The sequence below is a fragment of the Nicotiana tabacum genome, chromosome 7 (genome assembly GCF_000715075.1).
Source record: "Nicotiana tabacum cultivar K326 chromosome 7, ASM71507v2, whole genome shotgun sequence".
Taxonomy (NCBI): Eukaryota; Viridiplantae; Streptophyta; class Magnoliopsida; order Solanales; family Solanaceae; genus Nicotiana; species Nicotiana tabacum.
Genome location: NC_134086.1, coordinates 85,619,388 through 85,639,911, shown reverse-complemented (window position 1 = coordinate 85,639,911; position 20,524 = coordinate 85,619,388). Strand labels below are relative to the sequence as shown.

Below are 20,524 nucleotides of genomic sequence, written 5' to 3'. Positions count from 1 at the left end.
CTTATTAACTTAGAATTATTCTAGCTAAAGTTTAGATGATTTATTAAGATATATGTGCATAAATTTTCAGATTTTTGTGTTATTCTTATATGCCATTTTTATGTTGAAAATTCATGAAGATGCAAAAATTCTTAGAAATACTTCTGAATGTTTATTTCATTCTTATGACATGCTTTACATTTAAGGATACCAGTATGAGTATGTATAGGATGTTCCAGAAAAGATTTAGACTTGAAAAATCACATGAAGAAGTTTTAGAAAGAAAAGATTTTTGGAAGTATCCTCTATTCTGAGAAGGGGTCATCGTCCAGGTCGAGGGTCCTGACCAAGGCGTTGACTTCCTAAAACTACTTGTGCCAAAGCCGGGAGCACACGAGCCGAGGTTCTCGTTGCTGAGAATTTGACTTAGTCAGGCTAAGGTATGATACATGAGCGCTGAGAACCATGAGGCGAGTGGCACCTCGTGGATAGGGCATATTCGATCAGGTTGGGATCGAACTCATGTCGATCACATGGTGACTAAGACAGAAATAGGTCAGGATAGTTGGAACTCCCCAAGTATAAAGTGAAGTATTTTTCTTATAAGAAAGAAAAAGAAAAGAATTTCTTTTAGAATATTCATCAACTGATATTATGCAATTATTTTAGAATTGCTCTTAGAAGCTTTATGTTTTCCATGCATTTAGAATATCTGCTCATAATGTATATTTTATTAAAGTTTCATCCCCGGTTATTGAGACTCACTGAGTAGAATAGATGGTACTGACATTCTTTTTTGGGAACCTACTTTGTTTTGCGGTACAACGTAGGAACCGGTTTTGCAGGCGAGCAGGCTACTGGTTAGGTCTTCCTTCTCTTCCAGTGCTATTTGTAACCTCTTCTTTTGTTCGTGGAGTATTCCTTTGAGTCATCTTTATTTAGCTATTTCTTTATTTACTTGGAGAAATTTCCAGGCAATCTCATATCCTGAGAAATGGTTCAGTTTATCAGTAGAGGCTTCATAAACACAGTCGATGAGTTAAGATTCAGATGTTTTTGATAATAAATCAGTAGTATTTCAATGGTTACTACAAATAGAGTTTTAGAGTTGGTTTATTCTAGATATTTAAATTAATTTAAAGTATTTGGTTAAAGTATTGCCTTGTTGCATATAAAGTTTGAAGTTATAATAGATTTGATAAGCGCACTGCCCAAAATTGCAACGTAATTTCAGTAGGGGATCAACTCGTCCTTCTAGTTCCTCAGCTACTAGAAATGCACCACCTCAGGCTTGTGGTTCTCATAATCAGACTGAGCATGGGGCAAGCAGAGGTGCAGATCGTGTTACTCAAGAAAGGGGACAACCCCATTTGTTTGTTACACTTGATCGTTAGAGTGCAGAGGCATCTGCAGAAGTTATTATAGGTATACTTCTAGTTTGCTCATATAATGTTTATGCCATAATTGATCCAGGTTCAATATTTTCGTATGTGGCTCCATACTTTGCATTTAACCTTGGGCTAGAACCTAAACAACTTAGTGAGTTATTCCTAGTATCTACTCTAGTTAGTGAGTCAGTGGAAGCCACAAGAGTCTATAGAGGTTGTATAGTTTCAGTCCAAGGTCGTAACACCGAAGCCGATCTCATAGAGTTCGAAATGGTGGATTTCGATGTGATCATGGGTATGGATTGATTGTCTTCCTGCTATGCCATGTTAGATTGTTGTGCCAAGATAGTCAGGTTTCAATTTCCAAATAAAGAAGTCTTAGAGTGGAAGGGTAGTTCAGCATCGCTTGCAGGTAAGTTTATTTCTTACCTTAAGGCACAATGAATAATCGGTAAGGGGTGTCTCGCCTATTTGGCTCACATTATTAGTCCCGAATCAGAACCACCAGCTCTTCAGTCTGTGCTAGTTGTTAGAAAATTTCCATAAGTTTTCCCAAATGACCTTCCTAGAATTTCTCCTGAAAGAATCATAGACTTTGGCATCGATCTCATGCCAGGCACTCAGCCCATATCTATACCTCTTTATAGGATGGCTCCAGCAGAACTTAATAAGTTGAGAGAACAGTTGAAAGACCTTCTTGACAAGGGCTTCATCAGGCCAAGTATTTTACCATGGGGTGCTCCGGTCCTGTTTGTCAAGAAGAAATATGGTTCTCACTGAATGTGTGTCGTCGACTATCGGCAATTGAATAAAGTTACCATTAAGAACATGTACCCACTGCCAAGAATTAATGATTTATTTGATCAACTTTAAGGTGCAAAGTACTTTTCAAAGATAGACTTGAGGTCGAGGTACCATCAATTGAGAATCAGAGAAGAGGATATATCTAAAACAGCCTTTAGAACTCGCTACGGGCACTATAAATTTCTAGTAATGTCCTTCAGGTTGACAAATGCTCCAACTGCATTCATGGACCTCATGAATAAAGTTTTCAAGCCATTCCTTGATACCTTTATTATCGTGTTTATAGAGGATATTTTGGTATACTCTAAGAGCAAGGATGAGCATGTAGAACACCTCAGGATAGCCTTGCAAACCTTGAAGAAGAATGAGCTTTATGCCGAATTTCCAAAATGTGAGTTCCGGTTGCATTCAGTGGCATTCTTAGGCCATGTGGTATCTTGTGAAGGCATAAAAGCAGACCCCTAGAAGACTGAAGCAGTCAAGGACTAGCCAAGGCCGATAACACCAACTGAAATTAGGAGTTTCTTGGGGTTAGCTAGCTACTATAGAAGGTTTGTAGAGGGATTCTCCTCACTTGCAACTCCATTAACTAAGTTAACCTAGAAAGCAGTTAAGTTCCAGTGGTCAGACGCTTGTGAGCAGAGTTTTCAAGAGTTAAAGAAGAGGTTGACCACTGCACCTGTGTTAACCTTGCCAACAGGTTTGAGTGGGTTCACAGTATAATGTGATGCCTCCAAAGTTGGTCTTGGTTGTGTTCTTATGCAAAATGGAAAAGTTATTGCTTATGCTGCCAGGTAGTTAAAGAATCATGAAAAGAACTACCCCACACATGACTTGGAGCTTGTAGCAGTAGTGTTTGCATTAATGATACGGTGATACTACCTTTATGGAGAGCATTCTAAAGTATTTACAGATCACAAAAGCCTCCAGTACATTTTCAAGTAGAAAGAATTAAATTTGAGACAGAGAAGGTGGCTAGAGCTATTGAAGGATTATGACATCAATATTCTTTATCACTCGGGAAAAGCTATTATGGTAGAAGATGTATTTAGTAGGAAGTCAATGGGTGTCTTAGCCCATCTTGCAGTACAAAGGCGAACTTTGGGTCGAGAAATTCAAAAACTGGCAAATGATGGAATTAGATTAGATGATACCGAAGAAGGAGGTATAATGTGATGACCCGAAAGGTCATCACTTATTTTAGAAACAAATCCTGTGTTCTGAGGCCTTAAAACCTCCTTTTTACCTCACCTTGATTTGCGTGCATGGTCCGGACCTATATACAGAAAGCCTTTTATGTGAAAATATGAGAAATAAAAATTTTTAGAGTTAAAATCTTATTATGGTTGACTTTGGTCAATATTTTGAGTAAACAGACCCCGATCTATGTTCCGACGATCCCGGGAGGTCCGCAGTAAAATATGGGACTTGGGCGCATGCCCGGAAATGAATTCCGAGGTCCCAAGCCTTACAAATCAATTTTTGAAAGAAATTATTTTGTTGAATTATTTATGAAATAAAGAAGAGAATTAATGTTTGAAACCATTTGTATCGGGCCTGTATTTTATTTTCAGAGCTCGGTACAAACTTGTTATAGTATTTAAATGATAACTGTGAAATTTGGTGAAAATGGAGTTTATTTGACGTGATTTGGACCTCCGGTCGAAGAGTTATGAATTTTAAAGTGTTCTTGATTAAAATGATGTGTTTTGAGGTTTAATTTATAGTTTTACATGTTATTTTCATGATTTGGTTGCACGAACAAGTCCGTATGATGTTTTTAGGTTGGTGTGCATGTTTGGTTTGGAGCCCCGAGGGTTCGGGTAAGTTTTGGATAGGCCACAGAGTGGAATTTAACTTAGGATGTTGCAGGTTTTTAGCTGGTATGTTGTAGGTCTGAAGGCTTCGCAAATGCGAAGCCTGGCTCGCAAATGCGAGAAAATCGCCGCAAATGCGAAAAGACCTGATTTGCCTTAGGGTCGCAAATGCAACGTAGTCATCGCAAAAGCGATGTCGCAAATGCGAAAGGCCAATCGCATTTGCCAAATGGCCTGGAATTCTCCAGTGTCGCAAATATGACAAATTCCATCGCAAAAGCGAGTTCGCAAATGCGAACATCAGTCGCAAATGCGAGATTAGAAGTCTGAGGGGTTTGCAATTGCGAATCCTGGTCGCAATTGTGACACCTGCAACCTGCAAAATCATAACTTAGACGCATTTCAACCATTTTTCAAACCCTTTCAAAACCAGAATACTCTTGGGCGATTTTTCAAAGATAAGTACTCTTCCAAATCGATTGTAAGTCATTTCTAACTTGTTTTTATTAATCTTTAACATCTTTTCTCATAATTTCAACTCAAAATCAAAGGTTTTCATGGGAAAATGGGTGTTTTGGGTAAACCTAGGTTTTTTAATTTTGGGGATTTGGACCTTGATTTTTATCAGCATAGGGTATTTAGGTAGATCCGAAGAAGATAGAAGTAGTCAAGAACTGGCCTAGACCAGCATCAGCTATAGAGATCCAGAGTTTCTTGGGTTTGGCAAGCTATTATCATCGGTTTGTGGAGGGGTTTTCGTCTATTGTAGCCCCGATGACCAGGTTGACCCGGAAGGGTGCACAGTTCAGGTGGTTAGACGAGTATGAGGCGAGCTTTCAGAAGCTCAAGATAGCTTTGACTACGGCGCCGGTGTTGGTTTTGCCCACATGTTCAGGGCCTTATACAGTTTATTATGATGCATCTCGTATTGGACTTGGTGCGGTGTTGATAAAGGATGGCAAGGTCATTGTATATGCTTCGCGTCAGTTGAAGATTCATGAGAAGAACTATCCAGTTCATGATTTGGAGTTAGCAGCCCTTGTTCATGCATTGAAGATTTGGAGGCATTATCTATATGGCGTGTCATGTGAGGTGTTCACGGACCACAAGAGTCTGCAGTATTTGTTCAAGCAGAAGGAGATCAATTTGAGGCAGAGAAGGTGGTTGGAGCTATTAAAAAACTATGATGTCACCATCTTATATCATCCGGAAAAGGCCAATGTGGTGGCCGATGCTTTGAGTAGGAAGTCAGCCAGTATGGGCAGTCTTGCTTATATTCCGGTCGGTGAGAGACCGCTTGCTTTGGATGTTCAGGCATTGGCCAATCAGTTTGTGAGGTTGTATGTTTCTGAGCCCAGCCGTGTGCTAGCTTTCACAGTCGCTCGTTCTTTATTATTGGAGCGTATTCGAGATCGGCAATATGATGATCCTCATTTGTGTGTCCTTAGGGACATGGTGCAACGCGGAGTTGCCAAGCAGGTTACCTTAGGAGATGATGGAGTGTTGGGGCTGCAGGGTCGAGTTTGTGTGCCTAATGTGGATGGGCTCCGGGATTTGATTTTAGAGGAGGCCCATAGTTCTCGGTACGCTATTCATCCGGGCGCCGCTAAGATGTATCAGGATTTGCAACAGCATTATTGGTGGAGGAGAATGAAGAAGGACATTATTGCATACGTAGCTCGGTGTTTGAATTGTCAGCAGGTTAAGTACGAGCATCAAAAGCCTGGTGGTTTGTTCTAAAAGATTGAGATTCATGAGTGGAAGTGGGAGCATATCACTATGGACTTCGTTGTTGGACTCCCACGGACTCAGGGGAAGTTCGATGCAATGTGGGTTATTGTTGATAGGCTGACCAAGTCAGCACATTTCATTCCTATGGCAGTCTCATATTCTTCTGAGAGGATAGATGAGATCTATATCCGGGAGATTGTTCGTCTTCATGGTGTGCTTGTGTCTATCATTTTGGATTGAGGTACGCAGTTTACCTCACATTTCTGGAGAGCAGTTCAGCGGGAGTTGGGCACACGAGTTGATTTGAGCACAGCGTTTCATCCTCAGACGGACGGGCAGTCCGAGCGGACTACTCAGATTTTGGAGGATATGCTCTGAGCTTGTGTCGTTGACTTTGGAGGCTCGTGGGATCAGTTTTTGCCTTCAGTAGAATTTGCCTACAACAACAGATACAAGTCGAGTATCCAAATGGCTCCTTACGAGGATTTATATGGTAGGCGGTTTCGATCGCCGGTTAGATGGTTTGAGTCAGGGGAGACTCGATTGTTGGGTACGGATCTAGTACAGAATGCCTTAGACAAGGTCAAGATCATTCAGGATAGACTTCGTACAGATCAGTCCAAGCAAAATAGTTATGTCGACCGTAAGGTTCGTGATTTGGCCTTCATGGTCGGTGAGCGGGTATTGCTTCGGGTGTCACCTATGAAGGGATGATAAGATTTGGAAAGAAGGGCAAGCTTAGCCCTAGGTTCTTATGAGATTCTTGATCAAGTGGGAGAGGTGGCTTATAGACTTGCGTTGCCACCGAGCTTGTCAGCCATGCATCCAGTGTTTCATGTGTCCATGCTTCGGAAGTATCACGGTGATCCATCCCACGTGTTAGATTTCAGCACTGTCCAGTTGGACAAGGACTTGTCCTATAAGGAGGAGTCGGTAGCTATTCTAGACCGGCAGGTTCGGCAATTGAGATCGAAGAGTTTCCCTTTTGTCCGTGTTCAGTGGAGAGGTCAGCCTACTGAGGCATCGACTTGGGAGTCTGAGTCCGATATGCGGAGCCGTTATCCCCATCTTTTCCCCAACTCATGTACTTCTTTCTTATGTCCGTTTGAGGACGAACGGTTGTTTTAGAGGTGGAGGATGTGATGACCCGAAAGGTCATCACTTGTTTTAGAAATAAATCCTGTGTTCCGAGGTCTTAAAACCTCCTTTTTACCTCATCTCAATTTGCGTGCGTGGTTCGGACCTACATCCGGAAAGCCTTTTATGTGAAAATATGAGAAATAGAAATTTCTAAAGTTAAAATCTGATTATGGTTGACTTTGGTCAACATTTTGAGCAAACGGACCCGCATCTGGGTTCCGACGATCCCGAGAGATCTGCAATAAAATATGGGACTTGGGCGCATGCTCGGAAATGAATTCCGATGTCCCAAGCCTTAGAAATTAATTTTTAAAAGAAATTATTTTGCTGAATTATTTATGAAATAAAGAAGAGAATTAATGTTTGAAACCATTGGTATCGGGCCCGTATTTGGTTCCGCAGCCCGGTACAAACTTGTTATAGTATTTAAATGATAACTATGAAATTTGGTGAAAAATGGAGTTTATTTGACGTAATTTGGACCTCCGGTCGAAGAGTTATGAATTTTAAAGTGTTCTTGATGAAAATGATGTGTTTTGAGGTTTAATTCATAGTTTTACATGTTATTTTCATGATTTGGTTGCACGAGCAAGTTCGTATGATGTTTTTAGGTTGGTGTGGTTTGGATCCCCGAGGGCTCGGGTGAGTTTTGGATAGGCCACGAAGTGGAATTTAACTTAGGATATTGCAGGTTTTTAGCTGGTATGTTGCAGGTCTGCAAGCTTCACAAATTTGAAGCCTGGCTCGCAAATGCGAAAAGACCTGGTCTGCCTTGGGGTCGCAAATGCGACGTAGTCATCGCAAAAGCGATGTCGCAAATGCGAAAGGCCAATTGCATTTGCGAAATGGCCTGGAATTGCGACAAATTCCATCGCAAAAGTGAGAGTAGCAGTTTGAGGGGTTCGCAATTGCGAACCCTAGTCGCAATTGTGACACCTGCAACCTGCAAAATCATAACTTAGACGCATTTCAACCATTTTTCAAACCCTTTCAAAACCAAAACACTCTTGAGTGATTTTTCAAAGGCAAGTACTCTTCCAAATTGATTGTAAGTCATTTCTAACTTGTTTTTATTAATCTTTAACATCTTTTCTCATTATTTCAACTCAAAATCAAAGGATTTCATGGGAAAAAATGGGTGTTTTGGGTAGAACGTAGGATTTTCAAAATTTAGGGATTTGAACCTTGATTTGAGGTCTGATTTCAAAACAAATTATATATTTGGGTTCATAGGGGACTGGGTAATCGGATTTTGGTTCGAACATTGGGTTTTGACCATGTGGGCCTGGTGCGATTTTTGACTTTTAGGAAAAACTTTAGAAAACTTATTTTCATACATTGGAATTGATTTATTTAGCATTTATTGGTATAGTTAAGTAAGTGGTGGCTAGATACGAGCGAATTGGTGGTGTAATCAAGAGGTAAAGCGATAGTTGAGACTTGAATTGTGTTCATGGCATCTAGGTAAGTGTTTGGTCTAACCTTAGCTTGAGAGATTAGGAGTTGTGTCCTATTTGTTATGTGTTATTTGTTGAGTACGACGTATAGGCATGGTGACGAGTATCTATACGTTGGTGTCAAGCATGCCCGTGAGTTTTATATTATGATTATTATGACTTCGTTTGTATTGTTCATGCCTTTAGTGATGATTTCTATGTTGAGCAAAGCTTGTGGAAGTAGTGTTGGTAATTGAATATTGAGGAGTGTTGGCTCAAGTTGTAAAACGAATTGTGGAAGTAAAATTGGCAATTGAGCCTTATCAATCATTGGCTCAAGTTGTGAAGTAAGTTGTGAAGTAAATATGAAAAAGAGAAGAGGATTATGATATTGTTTCCCTTGCCGGGATGTTGTTGCTTTTAATGCTATCTCCCTTGCCGGGATGTTTATGCCTATGATATTATTCCTTTTCCGGGATTTGGTTGTTGAACTATTGTTCTCTTGCCGGGATTTTATTGTGATTTCATTTATTTTCTTGCCCTTATTATTTGTGCTTGTTGTTTGAGTGAGGAAGAGTGTTAAAGCACGAAGGGTGATGTCGTGTATGATTTTGTGAGGAAGAGTATGAAAGCACGAAGGGTGATGACGTGCCGCACGATGTACAATTTCGTGTCGATTATATTGACTTTGTGGTGAGGACGAGAGTAAAAGCATGAAGGGTGATGCCATGCAGATTATATTGATTCTTATGGTGAGGACGAGAGTAAAAGCACGAAGGGTGATGTCGTGCACTTGTTTGATTTCTAATTCTTGTTGATACTTGAGTTATGGTGTTCCTTGTATTTACCTGCTGTCTTTCTATTATCATATAATGTTTCCCCGCAACATGTTTTCCCCCTCCCATTCTAAACTGTACATTCCTGCTTTTATTTTCTGTTGTATATGATTTGACTGCACGGGTTTATTTGGTAGTCTAGTCCTAACCTCGTCACTACTTCGCCGAGGTTAGGCTAGGCACTTACTAGCACATGGGGTCAGTTGTGCTGATACTACACTCTGCATTGTGTGCAGATCCTGGAGCAACAGCTTTTGGACCTTAGCTTGGGTGGCTGCCTTCAGTCCATACGGAGATCCAAGGTAGTCCTGTAGGCGTCCGCAGGCCCTGGCGTCTCCCTCTATCCTTTCTTCCTGTTTCATTTATGTAATTCAGAAATAGTGTTGCATTTATTTTTTGGACCTTGTTTGTAGTATTCCTAGACCGTCTGTGAAGTTGTGACACTAGTTCTGGGTAGTCTTTATTCAAGAAATCGTATTGGAATTATTTAAATGGTTTATTTGTTTCTTCCGCTTGTTTAAGTTTCGATGTTTATAAACTATTGATTCACAATTTTTAAAGGATTAAAATGGTAAAAAGGTAATTTGTTCAAACGGTTGGCTTGCCTAGCTTTCACTAGTAGGCGCCATCACTGTTACACCTCGTAAGTTTAACAACTTGATATCCTGTCATATATATTTGATATGATATTTTGAGTGAAATATTTTTGGTAAGGAAAAAAAAAAGAAAGGTTTGAAAAATATGATTTTATATAGTTATTAATATTATTACTTTCGAATATGTTTTAAATTATGCACATAATATGAGAAAATTTATGAGATTTTCTTAATTGTAAAGATAGAAATTATTTTCTCACAAGAAAAGAAGGTTATCTTTTTATTATTTTAAGAATTAAGCGTACAAAATTTTTACTCTTTATATGAGATTAGATACATACACACACACACACACACACACACACACACACACACACATATATATATATATATATATATATATATATATATATATATATATATATATATATATATATATATATATATGTGTGTGTGTGTGTGTGTGTGTGTGTGTGTGTGTGTGTGTGTGTTGTTTTAATGAAATAATAGTGTATGTATTTATTTTTTATGTTATAGTAAGTTATATAATGTGTATTAAAAATGAATAGTATTTTAAGTAAGTTGAGATAATTCTTTATTATGTGGATAATTGGGCTACTTAATAATTTTGGTGGTAACATTAACTAGGAATTTAATATATTTGGGATAAAGATTTACGTGCCAAGCATATAAGATTAAGTAAGATGACTCCTAAAGTCATATTGTTATGTGGCAAAACATTAAGTACGTGAGTCACTTTTTAAAAAGGAAGAGTCATATATTCATTAATATGTAAGTCACAAACTCATGCAGTTGGTAAAAAATAAAAAATTATTTTGTAATCTCTTAGAGAGTTTCAACCCAAAAAAATGTTACTATACAAATCGGCAGTTCTACGCAAAGCCATTCCATGCTTATTCCGATTCTCGTTAGCTCTTCTTGTGTTTGTACATTAGAATCATCAAAGAGCCAATTTTCCAGCAAAGTTAAGGGTACTTCCGTCTCCAAATTTTGTTTGCTTATTCCCTTTTGGAATAAAAATACATTTTCATCCTTGAAATTTGGCAAATATTGTTTATTGCATTCGACTTGGAAAATTCCAGCATTCTCAAGTGTGAAAACAGCAACTTTGATCCGCCGTTACGTATTTTTCGCAAAGATATGTGTTAGAGGGATTATCAAGAGAATCGGCCCAGGTATGTTAAGGCTAGTCCTTTTTTCTTTTGGCATGATCCAAGTGACGATACATAAACGTAATGATATTTCATAAGTGATTCTACTCTTAGCAGTTAAGGATGTCCATGTTATTCATTCCCGTAAAGTAATATTCAAGCATGTCTAAGTACGTATCTAGTTCCCTATTGAGGTATATGATAAAGATATTAATGTTCATAATATAAGTGACATATGCAACTACAATCACAACAAATTTCTTCTAACAGAAGATGTTAAAATACAAGAAAGTGTTTGTCAACTGCTATACTATGTCCGCAAAAAGAATAGTCTTCAGCTATTATTGTTTAACTGTTGGTTTCCAAAGATAGTTTCAGCTAGTAATATATTCTTCCAAGAATATTTTACCTTTCAATGACTTTCATAAGTAATTGACTTAAGGAAAGAAGATATATCTCCCGAACTAATTATCTATAAAAAGAAAAGGGTGAAGCTTACAATGTATAAAGATGATCTTGAATTTTCTAATATTAAAAAAACACTATTTTTAACTTAAGCCATGACAATTAGCCAAAAAGTATTAAATTGAAATATTATGGAAAAGGAGAACTTGCCTTTTGAAGTTAGTGTTTGATTGTGATTCTAATGGGTGGTGGACTTTGACAACATGTTTGTGGTTGAGGTATTTGATAAAGATGTTAATGTTTATAATATAGTGATACATGCATCTTCATGTATTTACCACCGTGCTACGGCCGATCGGGCAGTTACCACCGTTGGGCACTTATATATAATTATTTACCACCGGTTGGGCAGTCATGCATATTCATTTACCACCGAACTACGGCCGGTTGGGTAGTTATACGTTTACTACTGAGCTAAGGCCGGTCGGGCAGTCATACATTTACCACCGTGCGACGGCCGGTCGCCCGGTTGGGTAATAGAGATAGCCTCAATATAAGCAATATATATATATATATATATATATATATATATATATATATATATATATATATATATATATATATATATCTGTGTGTGTGTGTGTGTGTATAATACGTATACATATACGGTGGCACTTCAGAGATTCAGGTTAATTTTTATATGTCTTCAATTAACGTTGACTTATTGTTATGTTTCAGTTCCGCCTTATATACTCAGTACATTATTCGTACTGACGTCCTTTTGTTGGGGACGTTGCATTCATGCCTACAGGTAGATAATCAGTTTGACAAACCCTCATAATAGACGAGATTGACATTCAGCAAAGGATCAGTAAGACTCTACTTATTCAGAGTGCAGCCGAGTCTATGAGTCATCCTATCAGCGTTTTGCTACATACTTATGGGTAGGTCGGTACTCTGTCCCACTTGATGTCAAATAATCTTAGAGGCTTTGTAGATAGAGGTTCATTTTGTATATTATGTTAGAGGCCTTGATGGCCCATATGTGTTCATGTTTTAAGAAAAATGGTTCAGTGATCCAGTGTTGCCCCTTACAGTTGTATATTATGAGTTGTGGCCATGTGGGCCCATGATAGTTACAAAGAAAAAAAAAAGAGTTGCAGAGTGGTACGCTCGGACTACAATGGCACCGGGTGCCAGTTACGCCTCCCCAGGTTCGGGGCGTGACAAAGAGGTATCGGAGCGGGTCGTGTCGTAGGGAGTCTACAAAGCCGTGCCTAGTAGAGTCTCACTTATGGATGTTTTGTGCGCCACATTTATAATTGAGAGGCTATAGGGCATTTTAGAAATATTACCCTTCTTTTATTTTTAGATCGTGCCATAGAACTAAGCCGTAAGAAGTTAGTATGAAGTTTACGCCAGGTTTTGTATACACCAGAGGTGCAAGTATCACAGTAGAGCTTTAGGGCGTAATGTGGATGGGAGGTTATTAAAGAAACAGAAGATACGAAGCGAGATGGAAAAGTAAGTAAAATAAAGTTGAAAAAGATGCGAGATACTCAAGTATAAAATGTTGTGAAAAGTCAAGACTTCAGATGTAGTTTGGGTTTTTGTTTAAGTTACAGAGGAGACCCTAGTAAAAATTTTGTAAATCTGTAAGAGTTAACATTCGAGGACGAATGTTCTAAAGGGGGGAAGGATGTTACACCTCGTAAGTTTAACAACCTTGATATTGTGTCATATATATTTGATATGATATTTTGAGTGAAATGTTTTTGGTAAAGAAAAAAAGAAAGGTTTGAAAAATATGATTTTATATAGTTATTAATATTACTATTTTCGAATATGTTTTAAATTATACACATAATATGAGAAAGTTTATGAGATTTTCTTAATTGTAAAGATAGAAATTATTTTCTCAAAAAGAAAAGAAGGTTATCTTTTTATTATTTTAAGAATTAAGCGTACAAAATTTTTACTCTTTATATGAGATTAGAAAAATTGTAAGTTGATATATATATATATATATATATATATATATATATTTACATATATACGCGTATATAAATAATAGTGTGTTTATTTATTTTGTATGTTATAGTAAGTTATATAATGTGTATTAAAATGAGTAGTATTTTAAGTAAGTTAAGATAATTCTTAATTATATGAATAATTGGGCTACTTAATGATTTTGGTGGTAAGATTAACTAGGAAATTAAAATATTTGGGATGAAGATTCACGTGGCAAGCATATAAGATTAAGCAAGATGACTCCTAAAGTCATATTGTTATGTGGCAAAACATTAAGTACGTGAGTCACTTTTTAAAAAGGAAGAGTCATATATTCATTAATATGTAAGTCACAAACTCATGCATTTGGTAAAAAATAAAAAATCATTTTGTAATCTCTTAGAGAGTTTCAACCCAAAAAAACGTTACTATACAAATCGGCAGTTCTACTCAAAGCCATTCCATGCCTATTCCAATTCCCATTAGCTCTTCTTGTGTTTGTACATTAGAATCATCAAAGAGCCAATTTTCCAGCAAAGTTAAGGGTACTTCCGTCTCCAAATTTTGTTTGCTAATTCCCTTTTGGAATAAAAATCCATTTTCATCCTTGAAATTTGGCAAATATTGTTTATTGCATTCGACTTGGAAAATTTCAGCGTTCTCAAGTGTGAAAGCAGCAACTTTGATCCACCGTTACCTATTTTTCGCAAAGATATGTGTTAGAGGGATTATCAAGAGAACCGGATCAGGTATGTTAAGGCTAGTCCTTCTTTCTTTTGGCATGTTCCAAGTGACGATACGTAAACGTAATGATATTCCATAAGTGGTTCTACTCTTAGCAGTTAAGGATGTCCATGTTATTTATTCCCGTAAAGTAATATTCAAGCATGTCTAAGTACGTATCTAGTTCCCTATTGAGGTATATGATAAAGATATTAATGTCCAAAGATAGTTTCAGCTAGTAATATGTTCTTGCAAAAATATTTTGCCTTTCAGTGACTTTCACAAGCAATTGACTTAAGGAAAGAAGATATATCTCCCGAACTAATTATCTATAAAAAGAAAAAGGTGAAGCTTACAATGTATACAGATGATATTGAATTTTCTAATATTAAAAAAAATAATATTTTTAACTTAAGCTGTGACAATTAGCCAAAAAGTATTAAATTGAAATATTATGGAAAAGGAAAACTTGCATTTTGAAGTTAGTGTTTGATTGTGATTCTAATGGATGGTGGACATTGACAACATATTTGTGGTTGAGGTATTTGATAAAGATGTTAATGTTTATAATATAGTGATACATGCATCTTCATGTATTTACTACCATGCTACGGCCGGTCGGGCAGTTACTACCGGTTGGGCACTTAAGTATAATTATTTACCACCGGTTGAGTAGTCATGCATATTCATTTACCACTGAGCTACGGCCGGTTGGGCAGTTATATGTTTACCACCGAGCTAAGGCAGGTCGGGCAGTTACCACTGATCAGTTGGGCAGTCATGCATCATACGATATGAATAATAGAGGTAGTCTCAAGGAGAAGCAGTATATATATATATATATATAATACGTATGCATATACGGTGGCACTTCAAAGATTCAGGTTAACTTTTATATGTTTTCAATTAATGCTAACTTATTGTTATGTTTCAGTTCCGTCTTACATACTCAATACATTATTCGTACTGACGTCCTTTTGTTGAGGACGCTGCATTCATGCCTGCAGGTATAGATAATCAGTTTTGACGAGCCCTCATAATAGATGAAATTGGTATTCAGCGAAGGATCAAGAAGACTCCATCTCATTTGGAGTGCAGCTGAGTCATCATGTCAAAATTTTGCTACATACTTATGGGTAGGTCAGTACCATGTCCTATTTTATGCCAAATAATCTTAAAGGCTTTGTAGACAGAGGTTCATTTTGTATAGTATGTTAGAGGCCTTTATGGCCCATATGTGTTCATGTATTAAGAAAAATGGTTCAGTGATACAGTGTTTCCCCTTACAGTTGTACATTATGAGTTGTGGCCATATGGGCCCATGATATTTACAAAGAAAAAAAAGAGTGGCAGAGTGGTACGCTCGGGCCACAATGGCACCGGGTGCCAGTCACGCCTCCCCGGGTTCGGGGCGTGACAATCACGACTCACGAGGGCGGAAAATCCGGGCCGTGACATATAATTGCTAATGCCTTAGCGCAATCCTCTCTTGTTGCGCATGTTAAGGCTAAGCAAGACAAAGATCCGTACTTAGTGAAGTTAAAAGAAGGAGTTAGAAACAATGAAATCATTGCTTTCACTCTAGGAAGTGATGGAGTTTTGAAGTTGAATGATCAGTTATGTGTGTCTGATGTAGATGGTCTTAGGAAGGCCATAATGGAAGAAGCTCACAGTTCTAGGTATTCTATCCACCCAGGTGCTACCAAAATGTATATGGACGTGAAAGAGTTGTATTGGTGGAAAGGCATAAAGAAGCAAGTAGCAGATCATGTGGCCAAATGTTTGAATTGCCAGCAAGCCAAAGCCGAGCATTAGAGGCCTGGTGGCCTAGCTCAATATATAGAGATACCACAGTGAAAATTGGAGATGATTAATATGGATTTCGTAGTAGGTCTGCCCCGTAGATACCATAAGCATGATTCAATTTGGGTTACTGTAGACCAAATGACAAAGTCCACGCATTTTCTATCAGTAAAGACGGAAGATTCTGTAGAGCAATATGCGCAGTTGTACATCAAAAAAATAGTCCGATTGCATGGTACTCCAGTTTCAATCATATCTGATAGAGGCCCTCAGTTCACAGCGCATTTTTGGCAGACATTTCAGAAAATATTAGGTACCAAGGTCAATCTAAGCACCGCTTTCCATCCACAGATCGATGGCCAGGCAGAAAAGACCATTCAAGCACTCGAAGATATGCGCCAGCATGTGTTATAGATTTTGGAGGTAATTGGGATGATCACTTACCACTTATAGAATTTGCTTACAATAACAGCTATCAGGCCAGCATTGGTATGGCTCCTTATGAAGCGTGTATGGGCGAAGATATAGGTCTCCAGTGGGTTGGTTTGAACCAGCAGAGGTGTTATTGATTGGTCCAGAGTTCGTTTGTGAGGCCTTAGAGAAAATCCAGCTAATTAGAGAAAGACTGAAAGCGGCTCAGAGTCGTCAAAAGTCCTATTCTGACAAGAGGCATCGTGACATAGAATTCATGGTTGGTGACAAGGTGTTTTTGAAAGTTTCACCAATGAAAGGAGTTATGAGGTTCGGTAAGAAAGGGAAACTTAGTCCTAGGTTTATCAGACCTTATGAGATTATAGAAAAGAAGGGAAAAGTGGCTTATGAACTAGCGTTGCCTGTTGAATTGTCCTCTATTCATCCTATCTTTCATGTGTCTATGCTTAGAAAGTACATTCATGATAAGTCACATATAATGCCTGCCGATACAATAGAAATTAAAGAAGACTTGACTTATGAAGAGGTACCTATAAAAATTCTCGATAGGCAAGTAAGAAAGTTGAGAACAAAAGATATAGCATCGGTAAAAATTTTGTAGAGTAATAATAATTCAAAAGAGGCTACGTGGGAGGTCGAGGAAGATATGAGGAAGAAGTATCCTTATTTATTTGAGGAACAAGGTATGTGAACCTAGATTTGGCTTGGGATTTATATTTCATTTGTTAAATACTAGTTAGCAAGTGTTTATGTCCTTCCTAGATTATACTTAGTTGTTGAAGTAATTTTATGCCAGAGTACATTTAATTCATTAAAGTGATTTACTTTTGCTGAAGTATTGTACTTTAGATTCTTGTTGATTATTGTAGTACCTCCATGCCGGAGTGTGAGTAATTAATTTATAAGCTGTGTATGATGCCTATGAATGGCCTGTTATGGTATATTTTATTATTATTGGTGTAGTTGTGGTATTGGTGATAGGTACTTTTTTTGGATAGTCCAATTTACAGGAAAGACTCTACCGAAATTTTTGAAAATTTAGGGAGTTAGCCAAAATTTTGAGTCCCCTGGGAAAGTGAGTAGTGCTAAGAAAAAATTAAGAAGTTTAAGGGCTTAAGAAATAATTGTTAGCTTAAGCATAAGGTCCTAGTAACATTCGATGACGAATGTTTTTAAGGAGGGAATATTGTAACACTCCTCAAATCTATAAAATTTTCAAGACACACTAAATATAGAATTAACTTTTTAACATCTTGCCTAGAGTGCAAAAAATAATTATACTTAAATAATTGGATATACAATTAGGGGAATATAAATAATTTTAATATTATTAATTATTAAAATTGGGTATCATTAATTATTAGTTGAGTGAAAAGAAAAACCAAAGAAGCAATAAAACAAAAATGGAGGGGGGGGGGACAAACCTAAAAGCCCATAAAGGGCTGTTGGAACCAAAAAGGACTGAAAATCCTTATACGAAAATAGAAAAGCATTCTGTTCATTCTCACGAACAGAGAACCACGAAACAGAGGCGGCTTACTCACGTCGGCAACGGAAAATTCTAATTTTTTTTATAAATCACTAATCCTTGAACTCAGGTATATAAAATTCTATATTCTCAATTATCCTACAATATAAGAATTGGATAGTTAATTCCCTTCTTTCTCTGTATCAACAGGAAATTCCATGTTTAAGTGTGAAATTTTAAATTTAATTAAAATATATTGGTTGTTGTAGAATCGATTGTTTGACGAGTATAAATTGGACTGGGGCCTACGTATTGTTTCGAGGAGTTTTGAGGTGAGTTGATATAACCCTTTACTAAAGTGGTTTAATTCACAAAAGCATGCATACAAGGTGTTTGATGAATTGCTTAAAAGAGTTAATATGTACTTAATTGGAGTGAGTGAGTACTTATTAACTTAGAATTGTTCTAGCTAAAGTTTAGATGATTTATTATGATATATGTGCATAAATTTTTCAGATTTTTATGTTATTCTTATATGCCATTTTCATGTTGAAAATTCATGAAGAAGCAAGAATATTTAGAAATACTTTTGAATGTTTATTTCATTATTATGCCATGCTTTACATTTAAGGATACCAGTATGAGTATGTATAGGATGTTCCAGAAAAGATTTAGACTTGAAAAATCACAATAAGAAGTTTTAGAAAAAAATATTTTTGCCAGTATTCTCTATTCTGAGAAGGAGTCATCGTCCAGGCCGAGGGTCCTGACTAAGGCATTGACTTCTTGAAACTACTTGTGCCAAAGTCGGGAGCACACGAGCCGAGGGTCTTGTTGCTGAGAATTTTACTTAGCCTATGATACATGAGCGCTGAGAACCGTGAAGTTAGTGACACCTCGTGGATATGGCCTATTCGATCAGGTTAGGATCGCACCGTGCCGATCACACGGTGACTAACACAGAAATAGGTCAGGATAGTTGGAACTCCCGAAGTATAAAGTGAAGTATTTTTTTATAAGAAAGAAAAAGAAAAGAATTTCTTTTAGAATATTCATCAACTGATATTATGCAATTATTTTAGAATTATTCGTAGAAGCTTTATGTTTTCCATGCATTTAGAATGTTTGCTCATAATATATATTTTATTAAAGTTTCGTCCCTTGTCGTTCAGACTCACTGAGTAGAATGAATGGTACTGATGTTCTCTTTTGGGAACCTACGTTGTTCTGCGGTACAACGTAGGAACCGATTTTGCAGGCGAGCAGGCTACTGGTTAGGACTTTCTTCTCTTCCAGTGCTATTGTGAGCTCCAATTTTGTTCGTGGAGTATTCCTTTGAGTCATCTTTATTTAGTTATTTCTTTATTTACTTGGAGAATTCGCCAGGTAATCTCATGTCCTAAGCAGTGCGTCAGTTTATTAGCAGAGGCCTCATAGACACAGTCGATGAGTTAAGATTCAGATGTTTTTGATAATAACTTAACAATATTTCAGTGTTTACTACAAATAAAGTTTTGGAATCGATTTATATTAGATATTTAAATTAATTAAAAGTATTTGGTTAAAGTATTGCCTTGTTCATATAAAGTTTGAAGTTATAATAGATTTGATAAGCGCACATGGTTCGCTCGGTCATGTTGTGATTGGGTGCCGGTCATGGCTTGTTCAGAAAATGGGTCATGACACATAATTTTGCGATCTTGACTTCCTTTAATTTAGGTCCTTCCTATAATATCATCCATTAATCTTCTACCAAAACCTTGATTGATTTTCCCTTCGGATTTCCGTTACTCCTTCATTTTGGGGTTAGGATCCCCTCCAGTGATGTTTGGTCTAGTATTGTTCAATAGGGTGTTGATTTTCTGACACGTGTCCTACATACTAATTAATGGACAAGATCTCTTTAACTAGAAAGCTAGTTTAACCATGGTTCAATTTCTCTTCTCTCCCGTTCTACGTCTATGTGGTCAAGACTACCTATATTTTCTTTCGCTTGATGCTAGTGAATTATTGTTCTTTTATGGATATGTTCAAGTTCATTTTAGCATAAGTAAAGATAGAGGCGGAGTCAGGATTTAAAATCTATGAGTTCTGAATTTGTCACTGAACTCATAACTCGTTTTAGTTACTAGGTTCACAATTAATATTTATACATATTTTTTTGAACATTTTAATACAAATACAAAGTCTAAGCAAAATTTACCGGGTTCGTTCGAACCCGCATTTACTTCTCTAGCTCGACACTGTAAAGTGGAGGTGAAATCACCTAGAGATGCTTTCTTTCTGCGATATCAGGATTGAGTTTAGTGATGTTCGAAGCCATTTTAATTCAATGCATAGCCGCAAAACGAATTCCTCTAGGATGCCACTTTTCATATCAACCATACCATCGAAAAGAAAAAAAATTAGGATCTAAAACAATATACATCAGACATGAAGAGGGTGGTGGTGGTATTTATCAGTCTTGGCTTGAACGCAGCAAAGTCTTCGACATAGCAAGGAATGGTAATGGTGTAACCCTTTTGATTAACAAAATTTACTGCCTCAGCCTCTTTGTGTAATTGAATAAAAAATGGGCGATTGAAGCATGAAACATTATCTTCTACTTGCCCTATTTGAATCGCTAGATATCCTTTTGAGACATTGTTATTTACTTATTTTTTTCCTGGACTAATTTGAATAAGGTGAGGCAAGTGCAAATGTTTATTAAGAAGAGTCCTCTCTCCACCACCCAATCTATATCTATATATAAAAGTGGGAATGAGAAAGCTGACGTGGCACATC

At 37.2% G+C, this 20,524-nt stretch overlaps 1 long non-coding RNA gene across 2 annotated transcripts; it reads left to right on the top strand.

Moving 5' to 3' along the window:
* The first annotated feature begins 13,507 nt into the window (after nt 1-13,507).
* Nucleotides 13,508-19,228, top strand: LOC142182721 (uncharacterized). Of its 2 annotated transcripts, none has more exons than XR_012711714.1 (2): nt 13,508-14,063; nt 18,984-19,228. It is a non-coding gene; the product is annotated as an uncharacterized LOC142182721 (long non-coding RNA). The 2 variants fall into 2 exon arrangements; XR_012711713.1 differs by having other exon boundaries at nt 13,508-18,072.
* The last annotated feature ends 1,296 nt before the right edge of the window (nt 19,229-20,524 follow it).